Source organism: Gouania willdenowi, chromosome 4 (genome assembly GCF_900634775.1).
Source record: "Gouania willdenowi chromosome 4, fGouWil2.1, whole genome shotgun sequence".
In the NCBI taxonomy this organism is placed as follows: domain Eukaryota; kingdom Metazoa; phylum Chordata; class Actinopteri; order Blenniiformes; family Gobiesocidae; genus Gouania; species Gouania willdenowi.
Window position 1 is genome coordinate 37,036,938 of NC_041047.1, and position 20,452 is coordinate 37,057,389.

At 38.1% G+C, this 20,452-nt stretch overlaps 1 protein-coding gene across 1 annotated transcript in view; it reads right to left on the reverse strand.

The window, feature by feature from the left end:
• The window catches only part of hdlbpa (high density lipoprotein binding protein a), a 65,913-nt gene that overhangs the window by 45,258 nt on the left and 203 nt on the right, over positions 1-20,452 (reverse strand). The gene's annotated exons all lie outside the window — the stretch shown is intronic.

A 20,452-nucleotide genomic window follows, 5' to 3' on the forward strand; every position in this document is an offset into this window, starting at 1 on the left:
TAAGCCCTTAAAGAATAAAAAGAGTAAAAGGACAATACAGTTGTGTGCGAAAGTCAGGGCACCCCTTTAAAAACAGCATATTTTATATATTTAAAAAGTTATATTCATATTTACTGTCTCTCTGGTATATGGGAAAAAAAGACAATATTGTCAGGAAACATTAATGCATAGTTACATTTTATTTTATAAATTGAACAAAATTACAAAAATGAAAAACATAATTTTGGCATGTGCAAAAGTCGGGGCACCCTACAGCATCAGTACCTTCAGTACTTAGTAACACCCCCTCTGGCAGATATCACAGCTTGTAAACGCTTCTTATAGCCAACAACAAGTCTCTGGATTCTATTATTTGGGATTTTTCCCCATTCTTCCTTGCAAAAGGCTTCCAGTTCTGCAATATTCCTAGGACGTCTTGCATGCACAGCTCTTTTAAGATCTACCCACAGATTTTCGATAATGTTTAAGTCGGGAGACTGTGAAGGCCATTCCAAAACCTTCAGCTTGCGTTTCTTGAAGTAGTCCATGGTGGATTTGGAGGTATGTTTAGGATCATTATCCTGTTGTAGAAGCCATCCTCTTTTCAGCTTTAGCTTTTTTACAGATGCTGTGATATTTGCCTCCAGAATTTGCTGGTATTTAATTCCATCCATTCTTCCTCCACCCGAGCAATGTTTCCTGTCCCACTGGCTGCAACACAACCCCAAAGCATGATGGATCCACCCCCATATTTAACAGTTGGCAAGGTGTTCTTTTCATGAAATGCTGCTCCTTTTTTTCTCCAAACATACCTTTGCTTATTGTGGCCAAAGAGTTCTATTTTAACTTCATCAGTCCACAGCACTTGTTTCCAAAAGTCATCAGGCTTCTGTAGATGTTCTGTTGCATATTTTTGACGTTGTATTTTATGATGAGGTCGTAGATAAGGTTTTTTTCTACAGACTCTTCCATGAAGGTCTTGTTTGTGCAAGTATCGGCGCACAGTGGAAGGGTGCACCACCACTCCTGAGTCTGCTAAATCTTCCTGGAGGTCTTTTGAAGTCAAATGTGGGTTTTGGTTTACCTTTCTGACCAGACTACGAGCTGTTCTCTCCGAGAGTTTCCTTGGTCTTCCAGATCTCTTCTTGACCTCCACAGTTCCCCTCACCTGCCATCTCTTAATTATGCCTCGCACTGTGGAAACTGCAAGCTGAAGGTTTTGGAATGGCCTTCACAGTCTCCCGACTTAAACATTATCGAAAATCTGTGGGTAGATCTTAAAAGAGCTGTGCATGCAAGACGTCCTAGGAATATTGCAGAACTGGAAGCCTTTTGCAAGGAAGAATGGGGAAAAATCCCAAATAATAGAATCCAGAGACTTGTTGTTGGCTATAAGAAGCGTTTACAAGCTGTGATATCTGCCAGAGGGGGTGTTACTAAGTACTGAAGGTACTGATGCTGTAGGGTGCCCCGACTTTTGCACATGCCAAAATTATGTTTTTCATTTTTGTAATTTTGTTCAATTTATAAAATAAAATGTAACTATGCATTAATGTTTCCTGACAATATTGTCTTTTTTTCCCATATACCAGAGAGACAGTAAATATGAATATAACTTTTTAAATATATAAAATATGCTGTATTTAAAGGGGTGCCCTGACTTTCGCACACAACTGTAGTATAAAACAATGAAAATAGAAAAACACCAGTAATATAAATAGAATTTATACTAAACTAATGTAAACAGTTGTGACAGTAAATTCACAGAAATAGATATAGAGTGCAGAAAGGGGCACATGATATTTTTGATTAATGTTTTTGTTTTTTTCCAGCACATTTGTTAATTTGTGGATGTTTTTATGGGTTTTATTTAAGATTTTCATTGATTAATTTGCATTTCATGTATTTTCAGGTCACAAGAATTCATAAGAATTTCATCAAATTTTAAGGATTTAGTTACTTCAATGTAGCACTAAGATTCAGAAATGTAAAGTGCTATACAAATACAAATACTTTTTTGAGTATTTTCTAAATCAGTCATTTTACTAGAGGTGTAATATATTCTACTCAAGTAGAAGTACTGTTACTTAATTGCAATTATACTCAAGTACAAGTAAGTCATACATAAAATACTCAAGTACAAGTAAAAAGTAGCTCAATTAAATAATACTCAGAGTAAAAGTTACTAGTTACTTTCACCCCCCATGTTCATTTTTAGTAATAAATCTTGGTACGGTTCCTTTATATACAGTAAACATCTCATGTAGAAACTTAAAAAAGAAGAGATTAAATCTACCACAATTGAAACTTTAATTATTTTCCACTTTCCCAATTTTTACTGAAAACTGAGAATTAGCTGAAAGGAAGCTCACATATTACATCATTTTTAATCTTTTATAGTTTTAATTAAGACTCATTTTAGGATTATATAGAAATATGTACATTAGGTAACAAAACAACAGACAAACCAAAAAAAACACTGTCTGGTTGCCCTTTAGAAATTTGGATAAGCCAACTTTGATGATGTAAACAATTTTGACAAAATCCAGAATAAAGGCGAATGTTGAGATTAAAGTCAAAATTTCGAGAATGAACTCAAAATACAGGTTTGCTAGTGAAGTCAAATCTACGGAAGCTGATGAGGGCCAATTCACCATCTACAAAATGCTGTGTATCGATGAATGAATTATCACGATATTCTATTTTGAGTTTAATTTCAAAAGTTTGACTTGAATTTAGTCTTTTAGACTTTAATCTCAAAATTACATATCAACTTTATTCTGGAAATTTCAACTCTGTGTGCATTCCGATGAAACCAGATCCCAACCGGAGTTTCAATATTTTCACTGAAAACTGAGGAATAGCCTTTTATTTAATATGGAAGTGTATTTCATTCATTTGATTGATAAAAATTAAAAATCCAATTTTTCTGAGTAAGTTTTTTTTTGGTTTGTTTTTTTTTTTTCTGTTTCTATAATAAATTTGTTCTGTTTTTTGGACTAACTTTTTTTGTTTTTCTAAGTGTTTTTCTCTGGTCTGGATTCCGGAACATACGCCGCCAAAAGATTCCGGTGCCTTAGCTGCACACCATGCAGATCCATACCCTGAGTGACCACATATCCATCCTGAATGCACTTCAAATGCATCATTTTATATCCATGGAACATGATATCTGTCCAATTGATCCTGGAGAAACATCCTCAGGTGCCTGTGTAAAGTCAATACACTAATTGTAATGCCACTCATATTATGACTTAAAGATAAAACTATAATTCAGCATTTTAAACCAAGTTGAAAGTACTTTTTTTAGCAAATTAAACAAGCCGGTTATGTTTGCTTTTAATGAAGTAAAAAATGCATCTGTTGTTTCAAATGTTCTCTAAGCTCAGAAAAAAAAAGTCTGAGAAACAGAGAAAAAAGTTATCACGTAAAACAGAAAAACATTACTCCAAAATACAGAAGAAACAAAATGTACCAAAAATAGCCCAAAAAAAAATATATTATTCAGAAAAAAAACTAATTACAGGATTATTTAAAAATATTTTTGTACATTAGATAAAAACAAACAAAAAACAGTCGCGTCGCCCTTCATAAATTTGGATAAATGTTCTGCTTTAATTACTCTGGAATTTTTTGTCAGCTTCTGTAGATTTGACTTATTAGCAAACCAGCAACTTTTATCATGATATTCTGTTTTGAGTTTAATTTTAAAATTTTGTAGTAGACAATGAAGCAGAGAAGAAGAGCTCTCCTTAGAGACCTTTACTCTCCCTTAAAGAGTGCGCTGCGACAGTTGAAGACACACAAACCATTAAGAGAGAAGAACTCCAACCCAGAAGTTTACTGTCCCTCACTAACTTCAGCCTGACCTGAGCATCAGCCACGCTGCTTAGTTTTTTTATTGTTTCCGTTCTAAAAACTTTCTGTGGATCCTGGGATGGGTTTTCCCAATTTTATCAAACCCTGTTTTAAAAAAAACATTATATATGCGTGTTTTTAGCAGCTATTTCTGAAAAATGAAAAGTGGGTCGCGATTTAATGACTGTGGCAAAATGTGGGTCCCAAGGTGAGACAGGTTGAGAACCCCTGACCTAAAGCATGCAAAGAAGCACTTGGAGGAAGAGCTCACTAACACATCTGTGCAGCAAATGTCAGACTAAATAAAGTTATCGGGCGTGGAATACGACTCAGTAAATGAGTCAACCTGTATTGTCTTTTGAGTGACACACATTATGCTGGAGATTTTTAAATACTTTCAATATTTCAAATTCTTTCAATTAAAAAATGTTCTGACTACTTGGAGTAGTTTCTGACAATAAGTGTTTCTCTTTGTGTAACAGACAGTATATGGTGGTGTATGGTGTAGATTACTGTCAGGCAGCCTCGGTGACAGATAAGCTTTTAAACTCATCATCACCCAGACCCTCTTATATTGATGAGGGAGCCGCCATCTCAGCACACACGCACACGCACACGCGCGCACACACACACACACACACACACACACTAATTATATTCCAAGGGTCACGTATGAGTTATTTTAATAATATATGTCTAATAAATAAAGAACAGGACAATATATTGTGCAACAAAATATCGCAACAATAAAACATCCAAAGATGTATCATCAAGGGCAGTGCTTCTCAAATGGGGGTACGTGATGGCACTACAGGGGGTACTTGAGAGAGAGAGAGGAAAATTAACAAATACAGTGTCAGTGTTGGTCCCACCCCAGTTATGAGATGACCGGAAATGATAAAAACAGTCATCTGAGTCATTTGACTGTATTCTCGGGAACGTGGTACGAGCTATTCGGCACAAAGACGTTCTGTGGGGCCGGCCATAATCCATCCCAACTTGTTTTAGAATATTTTTTTTTATTTTGCTAGCCACATAGTACACTTTAATGTGGCACATCTGACACGTGAGTTCAGATTTGTACCCGTTTAAGGGATTTTAGGGATGAGATTCAATCACCAAAGAGAATAAATAACTTTTAAAAGTCCAAACCATGACTTCCTGAGCTAAAACGCAGCATCAAATGACATCATTCACGAGGAGAGATAAATAAAGGCGGGTATTAAAACACAGTGGTGTGGTTGGCAGGCACATGCTTGTCATATGCTCCTCATCTTTGGATTATCACAGAGTAATTCATTGTAATTAAAACAAGACTGTACTATTGTGTTCCTGATTTCAGAAAAGAGATTCAGCAAAGATGAGGTGAGTAAATAGTGAATCCAGTTTTCCTTTCTCATGGTGGTGAAGAAAGACGAGGCAAAGGTCCTGCAGAAGTCAGTGTGACCTCAGTTCAGATACTTGTGTCAACACAGCCTGAATCATCCAACGTAAACACAAACATGTGGGCAAAGGTTTGACAGCAGAATCAAACAAACATTTTCTATTTTCAGGAGAAGCAGTTCCTCCTAAGCTAGAGTTTATTATTTAGAGTTAGAAAAGGAAGAAGATATCTCATGAACATAGTGTGCATGGAATACCGACCGCAACAAAAATGTGCATCATTCTTTTATTCCTCTTCTGGACACAAAATACAGTAACTCAGGGGTTCTCAACCTTGGGGTCAGAACCCCATTTGGGGTCGCGAGACAATGGGAGGGAGTCGTCAGATGCCTTCAAGAATTTATGAATATATTTTTGTACAATTTGAGCCCATTATTGCTTATTTTTACCCTTTTTCTGCAACTACACTAAACTTGCCATATTTTTGCTCCATTTAAAGCATTTTTGCTACATTTCTGACACTTCTACATTACATTTCAATAACTTTTCTTTTCTGCACATTTTTTTTCTACTTTCTATACATGTTCAGCACTTATAAACACTTTCCAGCACTTTTCCACCTAATGTCACATATGTTGACGGATTATTGTCATTTTTAACCTCTTTTCATCATATTTCATGCTTATTTTTGCTAATTTAACCACATTCACCATTTGTCATTCCCATAATTAGCCAGTTTAAATGAATTTCTGCCATTTTTTCAGCCAATATCGACACTTTGAACCCACTTTTCTGGCCATTTAGGGCCATTCCAATTTACAACTTTTTTATGAACACCTAAAACAGTGATTCTCAACTGGTGGGTCGCAGACAGCTGCTCAAAAAGAAATACATACTTAATGTCTCATGTTTTTGCAGCTGAGGCAGTCAGGCATGACAATGGACCTTTGTGATGAATTTGGTGAAAGTACACTAAAGGACAACAAAAATACACAAAATGAGAGAAAAATATTAAAAATGACTCCTAAAACATTCAAAACGTTACACTAATGGACAATAAAAACACAAAATGACCTTAAAATACACAAAATGTGAGAAAATTACGCAAAATGACTAGAAAACATACAAAAGTAGATAAAATATACTGAGCACTAATTCTGAGACAGGTTGAGAACCCCTGACCTAAAGCATGCAAAGAAGCACTTGGAGGAAGAGCACACTAACACATCTGTGCAGCAAATGTCAGACTAAATAAAGTAATCGGGCGTGGAATACGACTCAGTAAATGAGTCAACCTGTATTGTCTTTTGAGTGACACACAAACGTGATCAAACCAGATCTTACAGGAAGTGTTGTGTTCAACACACTTTGTACTTTACACACTTTGTTTTTAGATGCTTGTGTCAAGCTACTGAGCAGAAATACATTTTTATGCCCATGTAAAAAAAAAGTGTGCACGTACCAAACTTTGGAGAATCCATATCAAGCTTGTGTCGTATCGTTTTTTTTGTCGGTTTTGCCAATGTAGCAGCTTTGACTCTATATTTAGTGACTTTTCAGAAACCTCCAATAATCCTTTTAATAAAGCAACAATTCTAGCAACATTTTTTCAGGTTCTTGTGGTCAGATTTGGGGGCAGGAGTGTTTTTGAGCATATTTTAGTGATAAACCATGAGGAAGATTTTTGTGATTTATCAAAAACACAAATGCCAAATAAATTTACTTCAAAAAATTCATTTATCTTATATTTCCATAATCGGTACCAAAATGTCAACAATGATGAGACATCTTCAACAAAACAATTTGGGTCGCTTCTTGACAAAGTGACAAAATAACATTCAAAAATATTTGGACTTTTGGAGTAATTTTGTGCAACACAAAGAAACAAATATTGTGTGAATATAGGTAGTCCCTTAACTAACATTACCCCCTTGCTTAGCATTAGAACCATTAGCAGCAGCAATCCGACAGGATGAGAACTTTTATGGAATTGACATTGAGGGATCTATTCATAAATTGATGTTATATGCGGACGACATTTTGCTCTTTGTATCTGATCCTCAGATATCTATTCCTTCAGTGCTTAATATAATTAACTGATTTTCCAAATTTTCAGGGTATAAAGTTAACTGGGCAAAATCAGAGGTTCTGCCATTGACAAAGTTTTGTCCCACAGCATTGTTTCAGGAGGGCAGTTTTTCCTGGCTTAAGTAGAGTTTACTGTTTCCTCCTCATCTGGATGATCTTATTAAAGTGAACTTTGACCCACTGATGCAAAAAATCTCTGTGGATGTGAAATGTTGGTCATCATTATCCTTATCTCTCTGCAGTAAAGTCAATGCACTTAAAATGAATTCAATTCCAAAACTCAACTATCTGCTACATTCACTCCCCCTATAGATTCCGCAAAGTTATTTCAAAAAATTTGATATTATTTGCAAAGATTTTCTCTGGAATGGTAAGCGCCCACGAATGCATCTTGGGAAACTTCAACAGCCTGTAGAAAGAGGGGGCCTGGGACTTCCAAGACTACTCTTTTATTACTGCTCATACAGCTTGAGACACCTTGCACATTGGGCATTGCCTCCAGAAAGGCCCCCACCATGGTACTCCATAGAGCAATCTGCAGCAGCGCCTTTACCATTAATAAACTGTCTGTCAAGTAAAATTAGGAAGGGTGACAAATTTCACCCAATTATATCGCATCTTCAAGGGATGTAGAAAAAATGTTGAAGATTGTAGATGTTGACCCTTATCTAAACTGTACATCAAGTATTTGGCTGAATCTGAAAGTTTGTATTAATAAAGTTTCCTTCTTGTGGACAGAATGGTTGGATAAAGGGATTGGCACTATGAGGGACCTGTTCGGTGGGAATATAATTAAATCATTCGAGGATCTATCGCAACAATATGGGCTGGGCAGGAACCACATGTGGAGGTACTTTCAGATTTGTCATGCTTTGAAAGGAGTGTTTAGTTCACAGCATCAGGCCCCACAGACTGCAGATCCAGTAAATGCAATTTTTAAGATAAATGTATCAGGTTTACACTTTGATTTCTGCCCATCATTGTATGTTCTTGGACACTCAAAGGCTTTACTGAACTGGCCTAAAGCAGTGAAGGACTGGACACAGACTGATCATGATTGGAAAACAAATTCTGCTTAGACACTGGAAATCTCCAGGAATTCCCTCATGTGATGAATGGACTGCTGAACTATCAAAGGTGGCTGCATATGAAAACATGTCTTACAGGATCACAAATAAGGTGCACAAATATAAACAGAAATGGTACAGATACATTTCAATGATGACTGCATGAGGAAGGGATGAAGGTATATCCCTAACTATGTTAAAAAACCTCTGCTCTGCTTCTCCCTCTGTTTGTTCTGTTGGGTGGGGGTGGGGGGGTATGGGATTGTGTTTTTTGTAGTTTTATACATTCAGTGATATGTATATATAAAATCGTGCTTTGTTAATGGAAAAATAATTTTAAAAAATGTAAATAAAAAATTTAAAAAAACTAACATTACCCCCTTATTTTCCAACAAAATCCAAAAAATGAAAATTAAAGCTAGGGTAGGCGATTTTCTCCAGATACACTTGTTAAGTTTTTCATTGAAATTTTCTCCATGTCCTGACAGAAATTAAGATCTAATGTCCTCTGAAAAAGGATCAACTGTAACAGCTGTAAACCTGTAATAACTTTGACCAATGGAAAAAAAAACTTTTTTTTTTTTAACCAATCACGTCTCCCTGTCTCCTTGCTCGTTCTCGATCCCTCACATGCACGAGCTCACACTGAAAGCACGTCACCACTGACAGAGTTAAAACAGTTTTTTAACATATGTAATGATAAAGTTTAGTGTTTACTTACTGCTGAATGAGACAACGTTTTTACACAATACAAGCGATGAGCTGAGCTCCTCTTCTGCAGCAGCTGAGAGCATGCATATGCAGGTTGAGTGAAGAGACTATCTCTCCACTACATATTTCATATGTATGAAATTTCGTCCTGGAGCACAGTCTTGAATTTGGGATTCACTCTTGTAAAGAGTTGGATTCCTTGAGGTTGGAGGACGGCGGGCAAATTGAATACAATACCCCAGGGTCATTGTAGAAATTACCCAGGTGCTCGTACCCATCGTCTTCCAAGCTGTGAGACGTGCACCAGCCAGGCAGCGGCAAGCCGGACCTGGACTGGCGTCAGGAGCGAGGCGGGGGCTTAGGTCGTCCTTTGACCTGGGCCCCCTCACTCTGCTTGCCTTTACCTCATCCCCTGCCATGGCGAGCGTCAAGGGTAGCTCTCAGGTCTCCAGATTCCCATCTTGGCCCCTGTATCGGGGCAGGGGGCCTGCTGGGCTGTCCAGTCTCCCGCCACCTGCGGCGCTTTACCAACGCACCAGAAACCTCCTGAGCGCAGCGATGTGCTTCTTGGGCCTGCTGCAACAGAGCCTTTGCACTTGGTCCAAACATGGCTGAGGGATCCATAGCCAGTTTTAAAAGGCAGCTTTGGTCCTCGGGCTGCAATGCAGACTGTGACAACCACAGCTGCTGCCTCTTCACCCAGAGAGACACTATGCCTTTCCCAGCCGCTGCCACCTGCTCCTCCATCAACTGTGCCATGACAGATGAAACAAGCTGTAGTTCGGATACAATACGCCTATCACCTGCCAGCCGCCGCTGATACAGTGCCAATATGGACCCTGTATTAGCCAGCTGCGCCTGCACTGCCATTGCCCTGTGTACCTTAACTAGAGAGGCATCCAACATCCTGCACCTCTTCGTTGGACAGCTAGGTTTCCCCAGCACAGAGCCTGAAGGGAACATGAGGACCGCCATGGTCTGGTCCAGTGCTAGCAGTACCGCACAGCCCACCTTTTCTCGACCCTGCAATGTAGACAACTGTCTACTTGACGTGAAGAATTTCAGTGGTTCTGCAGGTTTGGAAAATCCAGCCTGCATCAACTCCTCCACATCTGGGAGGAGAGGCACCAGAAATGGCGCTGGCTGTGTCTCCATACCCTCATCAAAGCGTGACGGTGCAGAGGCTTGGTTTATTGCGGTATCTACCCCTAATGCCTGGGCCGCCCACCCCATCAGCTCTCTGAATAGGCAGAGCTCACTGCCCCTGTCTACCTCCTCATGTGCTGGGGCAGCCTCCTCTTGTCATGGAGGAAGGTCGTCAACAAAGTGGCCTAGCACATCCACCTCGACCTCTTCATCATCCTCCTCCCCCTTCGCCTCGATATTTAAATCAGGCAACATCATCCTGAGAGGAGGGACCGGAAGGTTCTTCGTACCTATGGCGCGTCAGTCCCTTGTCAGAACAATACGCCAGGCACAGACTGTAAGAAATGCCTTTCTCTCTCTTTTTTCTTTGTGGAGTAAACAGCAACCCCGAGAGAAAACTCTCACCTACACTTGGTAAGAGGCAATGCTCCTAACACACACAGTTGTACTATTCACACAAACGCCAACCTGCTCTCGTGGAATAAAAATGATCAGTGACAGTGTGGTGCACAAGTGCCCTTATACTGTCATTAGCCACCTCACAGGTGGATTGTCTTAAAGCTAATTATCCACAACGTCTCCTGACCCTGTGGTCAACCCCATACATATGAAATATGTAGTGGAGAGATAGTCTCAATACGATAGAGAACTTTTAGGGCGATTGGCCTATTTTTGCATCTGAGGCAAAGAAGGAATGAAGAAAGAAATAACTCAAAAACATAAGAAATATGGCAACAACAACACACAAAATGAGAGCAAAATAGATCAAATGAGAGAAAAATGTACAAAATGATTCCAAGAACACGCAAATAAAAAAATTACAACACAACAAATTAGGATAAATTACATCAAAACCACACAAAACGAGAGAAAAATACACAAAATGACACTAAAAACACACAACAAAATGAGAGAAACAAAATTATGAAACTCTACCAAGAACACACAAACAACAACAAATATACACAAAATGAGAGAAAAATGTATAAAAGGATTCCAAGAACACACTCACAATGAGGGGAAATGACACTAAAACCCACATAAAACGGGAGAAAAACAAACAAAAGAAGAACAAATATAGACAAAATGAGAAAAAAAATCTACTAAATGATTCCAAGAAAATGCAAATGACAACAAAAATACCCAAAATGACACTAAAAATATCCAAATACGACAATGATAGGTTAGATCAAGGTTGTTACACTCATTTTAGTTCAGAGGCCAAATACGGACTAGTTTGATCACAAGTGGGCCACAGGTTTTAGACGTGAAAATTAACTATTTCAATATGAATATGTACAAGTTTTCACTACCAAAAGCAGCGTACAGAGCTGCCTTTTTACGTAAATGGTTTTCATCTTGAGTAACTGACTGCGCATGCGCAAACACATAAAAACATGCTATGGGGCCAAAGGCAGAGCAGCAATGTGCTTTTGGAAGAGGGTGTGGCCTCCCCCTGGTGCACGAAAACACCGACTTCCTGGGTCTCCAGCGGGCGGGATTCAGACTCTACCCAGGAATGATGCACGTATCTGAGCACTTTAGTAAAACCGATGTTAAAAACAGTATCAAAGCGACAGACCTCTTTTCACTACTCCTGTATTTTCTCTATTTACCTTTATTGTTGGTATTTTATTTTTTTTGATTCACTATTGTACTTGTTTTAACAACTGTATAGTGTCTTTGAGTTTTTGATAAATGCTTGTAAATAAAATGTGTCATTATTATTGATGATAAAGTGATATTTCCGAGTGTGAAAAGGACAGTATGAGTTCTGACTTTGAAAAGGTAAATTTACGAGGTACACCATTCACTAACCAGGTCCATGATTATTTTTATGACGCTATTATTTTAAATTATTTTACAAATTTGAAGGAAGTGCACAAGATGGACACTAAGCAGACTGATAAGTGAAATAACACTAATCAGCTGATTGGTCACTGTTGAAAAGCAGGAAAAAGCTGAATTTTCAGCTCTTGTGCAGCATTAGCTTCAGCAGCTAGCTCGGCATTTCTACCTTGGAAACCGATACCACGTTTCCGTTAATGTGACCATGTCGGACAATGAGTAGCCATCGATAAGTTCAAAGGAGACAGCCCACCCCTGGCCTCATATAGTCCATGTTTTCTTTTACGGCGTGCAGGAACAACAGTTATGTTATGCGGTTGACATTTCTGTATACAAGAACTCCACTTCTAATCTACGGCAGTTTTTTCCCAAGCTAACGCTAGCTTCAGTCAGTCGACAGTCTTTCGCCATCGGCTGAATTTAAAAGAACTGAGAGATGGAATAATTGATAGGCCTTGCATATTTGGTGTTGAAACAAAATTGGTTTGTTCATAAGTAATACTATACTGTTCATTTTAGGTAAGAATGAAACCATACACATAATGGCACTGACTTCAAACTAACAAAGTCTACGCACTTGAACACCGCTTATAGGCCACTAGCTCCGGCTCCACCTTCAATAAGCATAGACATTTCTAGGAAGATAATGGTGAAAAACAATTAAACATGTATAATTTTAACAATTTTACTGTTATGTTGGCCTCTATTATTATGTGCGGCCATATGTTTTAAATCAGAGCTGCCATTTTGATGTTTTTTGAATAAATAAGATGTTACTCAGTACTTGAGTACTTTTTCACTCTTACTCAAGTAAGTATTTGAGATGACTACTTCTACATTTACTTTAGTACATTTCATGTACAGTACTTTAACTCGAGTACTGTTTTTGGTTACTCTACCCATAGATATCATATATAAAGGCTAGATGCCTTACGGCAGATTCTGCCATGGCATCACCGGTGGCCATCTTGCACTGGGCAGCTCTCTGACGAAGTCTGTGGAACCAGAGGGAAGGTGAGTGATCTGCTGAATGTAAATACTTTTATTTGGCTAAAATCTTGATGGATTTTCATACTGTTTGCTTTCTTACAAACACTATTAACGTGGCTCCAATTCTGGATGTTTGCAAATGTTAAGACTACCAGATTCAACTTGCTAAAAAAGTTTGTTTCTTACATTATGATTCCTATAGAAAATTGCTGAGTGAAGATTGAAGTGAAGATTCCAGACTTGTGCGCTGCCTACGGATGCTCTAATTGCCGTTCTGTTGGAATCAGAGCCCGTGGGATCACCTTTCACATGTAACATATTAAAATACTATGACTATATTTAGAATAATTGTTAGTTACTTAGTGGAAGTATGTACAATGCAGGTCCTGTTACAAAGGAACAGCGGGACTGACATATTAGAATTGCAAGATTGTAGTTTACACAAGGATTTTGATAGGGTTGAGTGGCCTTATCTATTGAGTGTACTGTCCAAATTCAACCTGGGGGATAACTTTATTAAATGGATTTCTCTTTTATATGACTCTCCTCGAGCATCAGTTCTTACAAATGGCTGGAAGTCACCTACATTTCTGGTTGGGCGCGGCACCCGTCAGGGGTGTCCAATCTCTCCGCTTTTGTTTGCTGTTGCAATAGAGCCTTTGGCGGAGGCAACACGGAGCAATCCTTTGGTGACAGGTACCAATATAGGTCCCTTTAAGCACATCATTTTGCTCTACGCTGATGACATTTTGTTATTCTTAAGCAACCCTGAAGTTTCCATTTCAAATGTTATCGAGATCATTGAAACTTTCGGGCGGTTCTCAGGCTATAAAATTAATTACACCAAATCAGAGGTTATGCCGCTAGCTCATAATACTTGTTGGACATCAGTTAGCTCTGCCCCTTTCCGATGGTCCCCTTCTGGGTTTGTCTATCTGGGTATACATATTACTCCATCCCACTGGTCTTTATAAAGCAAACTTTCTGCCTTTAATCCGCAGAATTAAAGACTTCCCTCCCATTGTCCTTTCTGGGTAGAATTAATATTTTTAAAATGAACATACTCCCTCGGCTGCTTTATGTTTTTCAAATGATCCCAGTTCTTTTGACTAGAAAATTGATTTATATCCTAAACAGTTCATTGTCTTCCTTTTTATGGAAGAATAAACGAGCTAGATTGAAACTACAGAAGTTACAGCTCTGAGTTGAAGATGGTGGTCTGGCTTTGCCCATTATTAAATACTAGCAACTGGCTTGCTTGGGCAGGTATCTTTGGGAATGGATTAGAAATGACTCAAAATCTACATTGCCTCAATTTAAAAGCTGCCCCCCTGGACCAAATCCCTCTTTGTAATATTTTATATGTTTCTAAAAACAGGTTTCAGAAAGAGTGAGGGGCAATTTCCTTCTCCTGAACACCTTGAAGGTATGGAGAGCCATTAGGAAGACAGAGGCTCAGGAAGACTGTCTTTCTACTCTTACCCTCATTTATCTAAATCCAGACTTTCCTCCTGGCATTGTAGATTCTGCATTCTCTTTCTGGTCATACAAAGGTATCTGCATTATAGCAGATTTAATGGCTAATGGTATGATTAAAACATTTGACCAGCTCAAGGTTCAGTTTAGCCTTCCCACCACACACTTTTTTCGATATCTACAGGTTTGGAGCTTTGTCTCCTCAAAAATAAAGCTACATTCAGGGGGGCTCTCTCAATCTTCTGTAGAAGAAGTACTGCAGGATCCCACCCCTCGAAAATTAATAACCAGGTTTTATAATGCTCTTTGTCCATGAGCAGAGGGTGTGAGCCCTCTGAAGTCACTTTGGGAGGCTGACCTTAGTACAATAATCTTGGATGATGAGTGGAGGCATGTCTGGCTGGACTCCTCTGGTTGTCTGTCCACTAACAAGGTTAAGGAAATGCAGTTCAAAATTATTTACAGGCTTCAAATTACACTAATGTTACGGAATAGATTCAACCCTTCCTTTTCAAAATATTGTAATAAATGTAAGGTCATTGAGGGGACATACTTCCACTGTATCTTTGACTGTCCTTTCATTAAAATGTTTTGGGAAAATGTATGTAAAGAAATTTCTGTAATATTTGGTAAAAATTTAGATCTTAGGCTTGTATCTTGTATTCTTGATTTGCATTCTGCTCTTAACCTTAATCCCAAAATGTTGCTCCTTGATGTCCTTTTGTTTGGTGCTAGAAGATGCATTTTACTTAAATGAATATCTGACAAACCTCCTCAGCTCTCAATGTGGGTACAAAGTATAATAGAACTCTTAACCCTGGAGGCATTGACGTACTGGCTCAAGGACAAACCCTCTTCATTCTATAAACTATGGGACCCCTTTCTAACTTATGTCGGACTACAGAAAGCACAAACTTTGCGAACAGGCCTTTATGGTCTTACTTGGACAGATATTCCTAAAGAGGGTCGTTCTCAACCTATTTTCAACTCTTGATCAAGCAAAAAAGCTGTTACTCTATAGTGCCTGAAGTCTTGGCTATGTAGCCATTTTATTTGTAATTATTTTTATAATGTCTTGTAATTGTAATAACATTTACTCTTATTCATGTTTTTTTTTTTCTTTCTTTCTTTCTTGTTTCCTTTTTCCTCCCACATCACCCTTTTTTTGATACTGTACACGCTGCTTAATTTTGCATTATGTGGATTGGTTATAGTTTTTGCTTTTTCTTGCCTGTACGGTTTAAAAGATGGTAATTGATGTAACCGTTTCTTGATTTTTGTCTTTAAATTGAAAAATAATCAAGATATCTTTAAAAAAAAAAACAATGTGGTTATTCTTAAAGTACATAAATACATACATACAGTGGGTCAAAAAAGTATTTAGTCAGCCACCAATTATGTAAGTTCTCCCACTTAAAAGATGAGAGAGGCCTGTAATTTTCATCATAGGTATACCCAGGGCCGGTTCTACGGGTGTTGCAACAGGACCAATTGCACCGGGCCCAGGGCTGGGAGGGGGCGGCTCCTCCCCAATCCCCCCAAAAAATAAAGTTCTGTTTATTATTATTAATTTTTTTTTTTTTTTGGTCACTCAGTACAAGAGGCCCTTTATGTTACAAGTAATTTTCAAGAATGTGTCAAAATATGTGTCGTCACGACCATCCCTCCACCTTTAGTTAGTATTGCCCATGCCGCATGCGCAAGAGACTTGAGTCAACGCTAGACATTCAGACCGTGACTTGCCAACATGTCGTTAAATAGATTAAAATTGGGTTGCCAGAAACGGAGAGTGGTAAAACGAAAAGTAGAAAGTACAAAAATGTCAGCAGAATATGCCAAAAAGGTTTACGGTTTGTGGTTTAACGTTCGGGCACCAGAAGAACAAGAAGACACTGCGGATGCACACACACACTCACCAAACCCCCCCTCCTCCACTCACTCACCTCAGCAGCCACAGCGACAATATTCAGACAGAGTCAAATGAAGAGCTAGTTAGTTAAAACTAACTAACTAAAAGAATAATGGTTATTGACCTCCGGAGGTCTCCGCAGGTCAATAACGTTATAAACAGGACTCAAAAAAACTCGTTACCGTCACACTGCACGTTTATTGTAAGCAGGGGAAGATCAAACACTGCTTCTATGTTGTTTCAGAAAAGTAACATAAAGCTGCACTCAGTATAAATCAGGAAGAAGGTTGGTCTGAGATTAGGCTCTGACATTACGTTACCTTGGTTACCATGGCTCCCTTAAAGGGACAGTCCTCAGAAGGTCATCATTACAGTGCGTGTGTGTGTTAGTAGTGTTAAGTGTTATATCATAATGCTTCTTCTGACAACAGTATCTGATAAATTCACAATTTTCAGTAATAATAAATCAATAATTGATAGTTAATTGTAGTATTACAAATAAAAACTGCACAGCACTTTGGTCAGGTGAAGTTGTTTTTAAAATGTGCACAAATGCACATAATTTGTTTTATAAATTATGATATTGTTCTCAACACTTATGTTATTAAAGGTCCCTGTGTGACATTAGGCATGTGGCTTTAACTGATTTTTCCTTATTTTAAGGGTTTGCCTCTGAAAAAAGAAACTAATAAGTACGTTATGCTATACTAGTTAGGAGAAACCTCAATTACATCACAGAGAAAACATCAATATATATTGATTATTGCCATTCTGGTTCAATTGTATGCATCATCTCAAGGCAAGAGCAAAATATTGAGACATATATTGTATATTGTGATATACTTGATTGCTTAAAAATGTCGAGATATTTTAAAAAAAAGGCCATATCGCCCACCCCTAGTTGGTGGATGTTGCTAGTCGGGGGTGGGTGTGCATGTGTGGTGGTGGGGGGGGCTACGCAAAGTTTTTGCTCCCGGCCCAGAATTTCATAGGACCGGCCTTGGGTCCAGCTCAACTATGAGAGACGAAATGAGAAAAAAAAAATCCAGAAAATCACATTGTAGGATTTTTAATGAATTCATTGGTAAATCCCTCGGTAAAATAAGTATTTGGTCACTTACAAACAAGCAAGATTTCTGGCTCTCATAGACCTGTAACTTCTTCTTTAAGAGGCTTCTCTGTCCTCCACTTGTTACCTGTATTAATGGCACCTGTTTGAACTTGTTATCAGTATAAAAGACACCTGTCCACAACCTCAAACAGTCACACTCCAAACTCTACTATGGCCAAGACCAAAGAGCTGTCAAAGGACACCAGAAACAGAAAGAGAGAAAGAATACTGAGTTGCATCCAAAGAACACCATTCCTACTGTAAAGCATGGGGGTGGTAATATCATGCTTTGGGGCTGTTTCTCTGCAAAGGGACCAGGACGACTGATCCATGTAAAGAAAAGAATGAATGGGGCCATATATCGTGAGATTTTGAGTGAAAACCTCCTTCCATCAGCAAGGGCATTGAAGATGAAACGTGGCTGGGTCTTTCAGCACCACAATGATCCCAAACACACCGCCAGGGCAACAAAGGATGGCTTCGTAAGAAACATTTCAAGTTCCTGGAGTGGCCTAGCCAGTCTCCAGATCTCAACCCCATATATAATCTTTGGAGGGAGTTGAAAGTCCGTGTTGCCCAGCGACAGCACCAAAACATCACTGCTCTAGAGGAGATCTGCATGGAGGAATGGGCCAGAATACCAGCAACAGTGTGTTTAGACCTTGTGAAGACTTACAGAAAATGTTTGACCTCTGTCATTGCCAACAAAGAGTACATTACAAAGTATTGAGATGAACTTTTGCTATTGACCAAATACTTATTTTCCGCCATAATTTGCAAATAAATTGAATAAATTGGATTTTTTTCCTCATTTTGTGTCTCATTGTTGAGGTATACCTATGATGAAAATTACAGGCCTCTCTCATCTTTTTAAGTGGGAGAACTTGCTCTAAATACTTTTTTGCCCCAATGTATATACATACATGCAATTACCCCCAAAATATGATAATTTAGGCGTGTATAAGGTGTCTCCTTACCCTTAATGTAAAAGTAAATGAAGACTGAAGATTTAGACAATATTCTTTTTTTTTTTTTTATCTGGCTACATTGCTCACGTTTTTAAGGTTTCCCAAAACCAGAGAGAGGAGGAGGAAGTGGGAATTTGCCCCAAGAAGGAAAGGTTTTTCTGCTCATGACAGGAGTTAGAAATGAGGACTTGGACTCTTGTTTGCCAAACACACAGGCTGCCAGCTCTATCTATCTATATATGTACAGTATCTCTCTATATATGTATATGCTTGCCTCGTCTGTGCATGGGGCTGCTTTTGTCCCCTAAATGTTTTGGCTTTTTGTTTGGTTTTACAGGACTGATCTTTGCGCCACACTTTTGGTTCCCTTATACGTACTGATTTACACAACACTCCCATTACTTTATATTCTTCTTTAGTCATTCTTAATCCTTAATATTTAATAAATATGTATTATTGATTTCACTATGTTTTTTGGGTCATTTCTTATCTCTGTCCTCCATGTGTATACCTCCACAGTAGTGTGGTTCTCTGTAGAGGGATTTACACATGCAACATTTCTAGATGTATATTTGTAAAGAGAAATCTTGTACCTATTTTTTTTATTGCAAAGAAATGTTACATTTACAAAATATTACTAATATAATACAGTATTTTGAATTATTCCTTGTTTAAACTAAACATGTGATAATTCAAAATATTTCTATAATAAAAGTATATATATCTCCTGTTGCCATTTTGTACGCCGAGCTTTAGTCGCTCATATAGTGATTTGAAATAAATACCGTGTGTGTATTAGGAGTGTGACGATATCTCGATGCGGCGATATATTGCAATATTTTTTTTCGCACGATCGATTATCGATATGCTCGCGCTATGTGAAGATTTTTTTTTTTTTAATTTAAATTTATTTTTATTTTTTTTTCAAAACCTTTTCTGCTTTTTCACTAGAATGTGCAGGTACATATTCACAGAAATTTATTTATTTATTCAGTTTATTTCCGACATGATTACATTCACTTTTTTTACATTTTTTTTTTTTTTTGTACATGCCGAAAAAGGAGACGAGAGGAGCAGTTTGCTTATCTAGGTCACTGTTTGTTGAAGGAACCAATATATTGTTTACTGGAATATCTCACAATAATGGTGTCACTGGTAAGAAAGACTATTTTTTGTTTACAGAAAGCACTATTGGAGATACATATTTGTTTACATTGGTATGTTGACACTTATTTACAGAATTGTTGCACTAAAATTGTGTCACTGTTCATAGGACACTTTTTCCATCTAATGTCTTTCAGAGATATAAAATAAAAATTGTATTTTTTCACTTAATCGATTTTTTCTTATGTCATAGATTGATTTCTGATCAATATATCGATAATCGCAGTATCGTCATTTCGTGAGATAATCGTTTTTGTGAGCTTTGTATCATGTATTGTATCATATCGTGAAGTACCCAGAGGTTCCCACCCCTAGTGTGTATTCATTGTACCTATCTGAAGTCCAATGGGGAAATACGTAGGTCATCCAAAACTACTGACCGGAAGTGTAATATAATGATCCATAAGTGCAGTGTTATAAGGACATCTCTGACCTTTATAAGAAACTAAACAGTTTGAAAATTGAGTAAGTTATTGTTGTTTAAAAAGTTCATGCACCACTACTACACAGTGTTATGGGTGAGCGAGCTGACCGAGACAAGATGGCCGCCAGTGCGGACGAGACAGCTAGCCTTTTTATGTCTATGACTCTACCCGCCTCTGCTTGCAATACACGATCACTGTCTCGTTCAGTGTGTTTTAAAGACCAACAGGGGGCGCTCTATCATAACATATGGAGTGTTGCTAGTGTTGTGAGACAACACATGACTTAAGTATTTACTGTAGAGTCATTGCAGAGGCTCTGTTGCTCTGTA